Source organism: Trypanosoma cruzi, genomic scaffold (genome assembly GCF_000209065.1).
Source record: "Trypanosoma cruzi strain CL Brener 1047053516779 genomic scaffold, whole genome shotgun sequence".
Lineage (NCBI taxonomy): Eukaryota > Euglenozoa > Kinetoplastea > Trypanosomatida > Trypanosomatidae > Trypanosoma > Trypanosoma cruzi.
Genome location: NW_001849430.1, coordinates 104,298 through 110,297, shown reverse-complemented (window position 1 = coordinate 110,297; position 6,000 = coordinate 104,298). Strand labels below are relative to the sequence as shown.

General features: G+C 53.6%; 2 pseudogenes, besides 3 other annotated features; both read right to left on the bottom strand.

Moving 5' to 3' along the window:
• Positions 1-6,000: part of a sequence feature (areas not merged during assembly with more than two copies in the genome that could not be assigned to a particular haplotype) that runs on past both edges of the window.
• Tc00.1047053510543.130 lies at positions 763-1,956 on the bottom strand (annotated as a pseudogene).
• Tc00.1047053510543.110 lies at positions 2,718-5,489 on the bottom strand (annotated as a pseudogene).
• Positions 5,719-6,000: part of a mobile genetic element that runs on past the window's edge.
• Positions 5,963-5,996: a sequence feature (AT_rich).

The window sequence follows — 6,000 nt, the reverse complement described above, 5'->3', positions numbered from 1 at the left end:
GCTGAAAGCGTTGGACACCGAACACGCACAAATCGCACAATGAATGCCTCTGGAGAACAAACACCGCCCCATTAACGTCGCCGCAGGCACCGTGACAACAAAGTAACAAAAGAAATCCAACCTCTGCGCGTCCTCCCGCAAAAACGTGAAGACACACACGCTTGTCCACTTAGCTTCACCCCAATTGCTCAAAAGTTGATAAGTCCACGGCACGAGGAATCACGCTACTCATCCCTCGCTCCCTGTCACGAAGCATGGCATTGCGCATATCCAGTGCATCTGCTTCACCCACATACGTCCCTTTGGGGAATTGCCTCGGTAGTCACCAAGCACGCGCCGCTAGAAAGTGTACTCCCAGTCTATGCTGCATCTCCTGAGCAACCTTGCTGCCTTGCCGCACAAACAAGTCCACAATTTACGCATTATGACTGCAGACACGTGCCAGTGGGAACTCCCGCCCTTTCCCTCAGCCTTGCCAAGGGCGTACGCCATACAAATGCCGGTCATGGGGCAGACACACACAGGCGCCGATACCCGTGACAGTGCGTGAGATACTCGCCGCAGAATGAGGTGCCGCAGGTCTCCGCTCACTGATCCAGATTGACCACGCTGAAGCCCACGATTCCCGTGGGTTTGGCATCCAGATGGGTCGTCGTGGCTCGTTAACTCCCATGGTGGAGGAGTGCCAAGCAAGCAAGAACCAAAAGCCTGGACACTCTGTGGAGCCAAAAAGATAGAAAACACGGGCTGGCGCGGGCACAACTAAGCGCCATGGGAGAAAAATCTCAGCTCATCCCATAAAAAACAATTCACCAACGTCATTGCAACATTGGCCTCTTGCTTCGTGGGTGTGTCACTTCTCTCTTCACTCCGTGCCGGCCTCCGTCCAATTCCCCGCCCAGCAGCAATAAAAGTCACACTGCACTGCTTCCGCACAATCACGCCTCGCGGCCAGTCATCGTGACGCACCTCCAACTGCAGTCGCATCCAACCTCGAAAGCCCTCGCACCCTCTTCCTCCCTTCCGTGTGTCGAGAGAAGACGCCTCTTTCGCGGTCTTCGCGTCCTCTCCAATAAAGCTCTGCAGTTGTGCCCAAACATCACCGGGTATCTTGCCAAGAAGGAAACCGTGTGCGACGTGACCAATGTGAGCATACACAAATTTAAAACACGGTTTATAGGCTCTCTGGAGTGCCCTGCGTGCGCCCGCATGTACGAGGGGAACACACATGGTGCGAGTCGGGCGAGATCGTCGTTCCAGCTCGCATCTCCGCCAGGTGAGTCATTGACGGCTCCATCCCGCTTCACGACAGGTCGAATAACAGTGCACACGTAAGTGCACCGTGCTCTGCATTCACATGTGGTCCGCCTTTTGGGTCCAACGTCGTCAGGCGGTGGAAAGAGACGAGTCGCATTGTCATTCTTCCATTTGCTGCTGCTGCCGCCTCATTTCCCGTAAGGAGCCACTGATCCCTCTCTCTTTGGCGATAAAGGGTCCTCACGCATGGGATGCATCCTGCCTCGTGTGGCATGAGGAACAGCAGAGAGTCCCCAACGTTGCCAATGCGGGATTGACCGTCCAGTGCGGTGATTACAACACGCTGGATCTATCGGAGGATCGTCGTGCACACTTCAGTCCGCCCGTGGCGAATACAATCCTCGGGCAACCACACCTGTGCAAAACAGAACACCCTTTTGGAGAACGCCGAGCAGCTCCACCGACGTGTTGGAAAGCCTCACAAAAATAGGTCCGGTCAACCTGCGGCACATTACCGTGCAACTTTAATACCTTGACAGCGAGAAGAGCTCTTCTACCTGAGAGTGTTCGGCCGCATCATTATCATCATCAATGCTCAAATCATCTCAATAGGCAGCAATGGCATCGCTCTCGTATTGCTCATGCCCGTTGGCCTCCTCCACCCGCCGCCTCACGTCCGTATGAATGAAGTCTCGTCATGCACAGCGATGCGCCCCCTCGTTTCAGATAAATACCAATATTTTATACTCACCAAGGTAGCAGTTCAGTTCTCCCTCCACAGGCACACCTCATAGAGGACGTCCTTCTGTTCCCTTTGCCGAATCAACGCACCGCACCCAGTGGATAAGCCCCGGTAGTTCCACCAAAAAAACAAGTGTTCGATTCCCACAGCAGCGAATACTCTGTGTGATATGGAACGCACAGTTTGTTGTGCTAGTGCACCGCCTCGACGGCCGCCTCGCAATGGTGCAAAGAAGTCATTGCCCCTGCCTGAGTGAGGCCTAAGCCCCACATCACACGCACACAGAGAAGCACACGGCGCATTTGAAAATATATTAATATTTTTTCACGGCACATCTATGGGAAGGAGCACCACCCCCGTATGCATGTTGGCAAAGCAATGGCCCCAAAACGGCGGTGCTAAAAAAAACGCATCCAGAAACAGAAAAAAAAGAAGAAGGATGTGGAACACCCACAAGAAATGATGGATAGCCCACTTAAAAGCGGCAGCAAAGAAAAGGGAAAAAACAGCGGCAGCAGTAGTACTGGTGGTGACCATCATTTCCTTTTTTCTTCACTCGCTAATAACCCAAACACGTGGGGTTCAAAAGTCCTCTTCACACAAAATTGAGCGGCAGTTAGCCTCTCTCCAACCAGCCGCCTCAATACATCCAAAAGAGTACACAATGAAACCACAAATAGCCATGGGAAAAAAAGAGAACAATAAAAGATCCCACGGCATTAGTACGGAGGCGGGGCGACACGCTTTTCGCACAAGTAGTCGTAAAGTTGGCCAGGGCAAAAGAGATCCGGGCCCGAGCAAACTCGGACGCCACAGGCGGTTATTGTGCTCCTTTGAGACTTTTCCGCCGGCTCCTGTTCCACCCGAAGGAAGAGGGCTGGCTGAATGTGATGCTCGCCGCAAAGAGCTGCTGCATCGGGGGCCAATAAAACAAATCCTCGCATATTGCGGGTGTCAAGTGAGCCACACCACCGCATTTCCACGTCATTATCGCTTGGCTGCGCACGTGCGTCTCTTCACGTACCCCGTCGGTCCTCAAGAAGCCTTTCCACAGGAGTCCTCAACTGCAGTAGACGCTTGAGAGCGACAAGCCAGGCCTCGCAGTCCCTGTCAGTCTCACAAACCACCTCCAATGATTTCCCACCGCAAAGCAAAAGCGCGAATGCGCGGTGGTTTTTTGTTCCAAGGCTGGACGGAGTGATGTTTTGCGTGGGATCATGGCGGTACGTCCCATTGTCAGAAACTGCCTCCTGGCGTGTTTTTGCCAGCTGTGCCTCGCCGCCGTAGTTCACAAATGAGGTTGTGGACAGGCCGATGAGAACTTTTTCAATGTCACGTATCCACATGGTGACTGGAGGTCGTTTGCGATTTAACGGGAATCCCTGATGGTCCAGATCACAGGAATGAATACGTTTGCAGTCCTCCAAGAGAAAATATAGGCGTCTGCGAGCATTGCCCTTGCTCGGTATCTTTGTCACGCAGACCCCGTTGCGTAAGTAATTCAGCACCTGATCCACAACAGAATTGAGGTGGCGTTCCGTTGCCTCGGCATCATGCAGTTTTTCATTTTTCTTTGCCACGTAATCATCAAGCATACGCTGTCGATATACACCTCGAGTCCTCGTTCCAGCCTCTCCTTGCGGGCCCGTTCCTCTTCAGCGCTGGCCAATTATGTCTGTTTTTCTTGCGTGAAGACCTCGTCAAACTGGCGTCAGTTAACGTCCGTCTAGCCCGGGTTCACAGGAATGTCCTCAAGGGAAATGAGCTTCGGCAAATACTCCTCGATCGTTTTGACGTCGGCAGCAAGAGCCCTCTCGGCGGCGTCCTCCTTGGCTGTTGTCTGCTCGCGCTTCTTCTTCCGCTCCTCGGCCAATAGACGCACCTCTTCCGGGAATTTTGCATTCACTTCCTAATCTGATGGATCCACTGCCTCCGCTGGCGACACCGCTCCTCCAGGACGGTCTTTCGCACCGCCTCAATAGAATGCCGCTCCCGCATGACGGCCTCTCGCCCCCTCGCCCCGTCAAGTTGAACCATCTCGAGCTGCTGCTCCCTCGTCTCAATGGCGCTCTACCGTAGGCTGAGTTCTTGCTCCAGCTGCTGCATCGCCTGCCGCAACCTCTCCGAGGCACTCTCCTCGTCCTGTTTCCTCGTTCGGATCTTCTCCACCGTATGCTCGTACTCCCAAATGCGGCTTTCGCGGTCAGCCTGCAGAGCAGTGCTCTCCCGCTTTTTCGCCTTCAGAACCCTCTCAAGTTCGTCCAACGTGGTCCCACCTCTCCGCTCAAGCTCTTTGGTCATCTTCTCCGCCTCATGCTTGGAGCGCCCGCAAAACACACTCAGCTGCCATTTCCGCGCCTCCTCACGGTTGCTCTCAATGGCGTTGACGCGCTTCATCTCTTCCTTCTCCATGTCTGAAATGGCCTGTTGGATTCATAGCCACAATGCCTGTAGTCGTACACGGCCCGGGCAATCATGAGTTCATCCCGCAACTCCATGATGTCCTGATCAAGACGCCACTTGTCAACGGCAAGATCCCTTGTGGCGGATCCGATTCCAGTCGAGACAAGAATATTGCCCACACGACGAGTCGTGGAGAGACAATGGAACGATTCCTCCGCACACACGGCATCCGAAAAGGCGTGAGCCAATAAAGCCGTCTCGGTAGAACCAGTGAGGCTATTGTTGCGGTTGCCTTTTTCCGTGTTGTACGCTCGGCGCAACAACCCACTGAGTTCTGACATGCCGAAGGGAATGCACAGACGACGGCGGCAAATGCCGGAGACAATTCCTGCTCCCGACAACAGTGCTCGTTGGACCCCTTCGTAGTGTAGCTGCGCGGTGGCATCAATGCCACACAAAGCGGACCGTTCGGCATCTCCCAAGGCGACAAATGCCAGGGAGTTTGCATCCATATAATCTGCAAACTCCGCCCCACCATCATCGCGGTAAAGCTGCAGAACGACGGTGTCGGGCAAATACGAGGGCATTGCCTCCAGCTCAGGCATTAACTGCTTTTCACACAGCACGGGGAAAAAGTATTTCTCATAGTTTTTGACAATAGTGTCCATCGCCGCTCGAACGTCGCCGGCCAATGAGACACAAATTCGCGCCACCATTCGCACACGAGGTCCCTCCTTCACGGAGCCCACAATAACCCCGAGCTCGTTGTCGGCGTCAAGAAGGTCTGCGCGGTGCTCTGTTGACCCAATGACGTGGCATGAGAAGACAAAAATGCCCTTTTTGGCGCCCAGCCGAATAAATTCAGTGATGACTCAAGCAGCATATCCCTCTCCAGCTGCAGAGCCGTACATGTGTTGTCGCTTTGGTGAAGAACGCACGCCGTAGCTGAAGGCCACCATGTTCTTGCGTTCCTGAGTAAAGTTGGGGGCGGCAGTGGCACACAATTTTCGGAAGAGTGCACTTGCGTCCGGCCAGTCCAACGCCTCAACGACGTCAAACAAGGCCCCAGCAACCGCAAATCCGGCATCCCTCAGGGGCTGGGGGCGATACAACTGCACCGTGTTGCCGTCCACCCGCACTGTCGCGGGGAGCTGCGAGAACGGCGTCGTGGTTTGGTGAGAGCAGAAACGGCTTTCGCCTCCATTGGGATAATATCACATTGAATGCTGCGCTGTGTGTTTGTTGCATGCACACACAGGAGGGTCAAAGACAGAAAGAAAGAAAAGAGGAGAGAGACCGAGAGGGAAACAACAATTAATAATCTTCTGGGCCGCCGGCCGGACTCTGAAATCATCCAAAAAGGACAGGAAAAAAAGCGGTAAATGGAGAGGCAATGAGCTCGCCGTAATGTTTTCCCCAAAATATATGCACATTCTGTCAATCACTGCCGTGGACTGCTGCGCACAGTTAGAATTAGAAACACTTATCCCCCGCGAAGCGGCAGGCCTTTGGGCTCCTCCACCCACAAGGGTGGGAATCACAAAGTGGGTGGGTGGGAAGATAAAAAATAAAAAATAAAAAATAATAATAATTTCGTC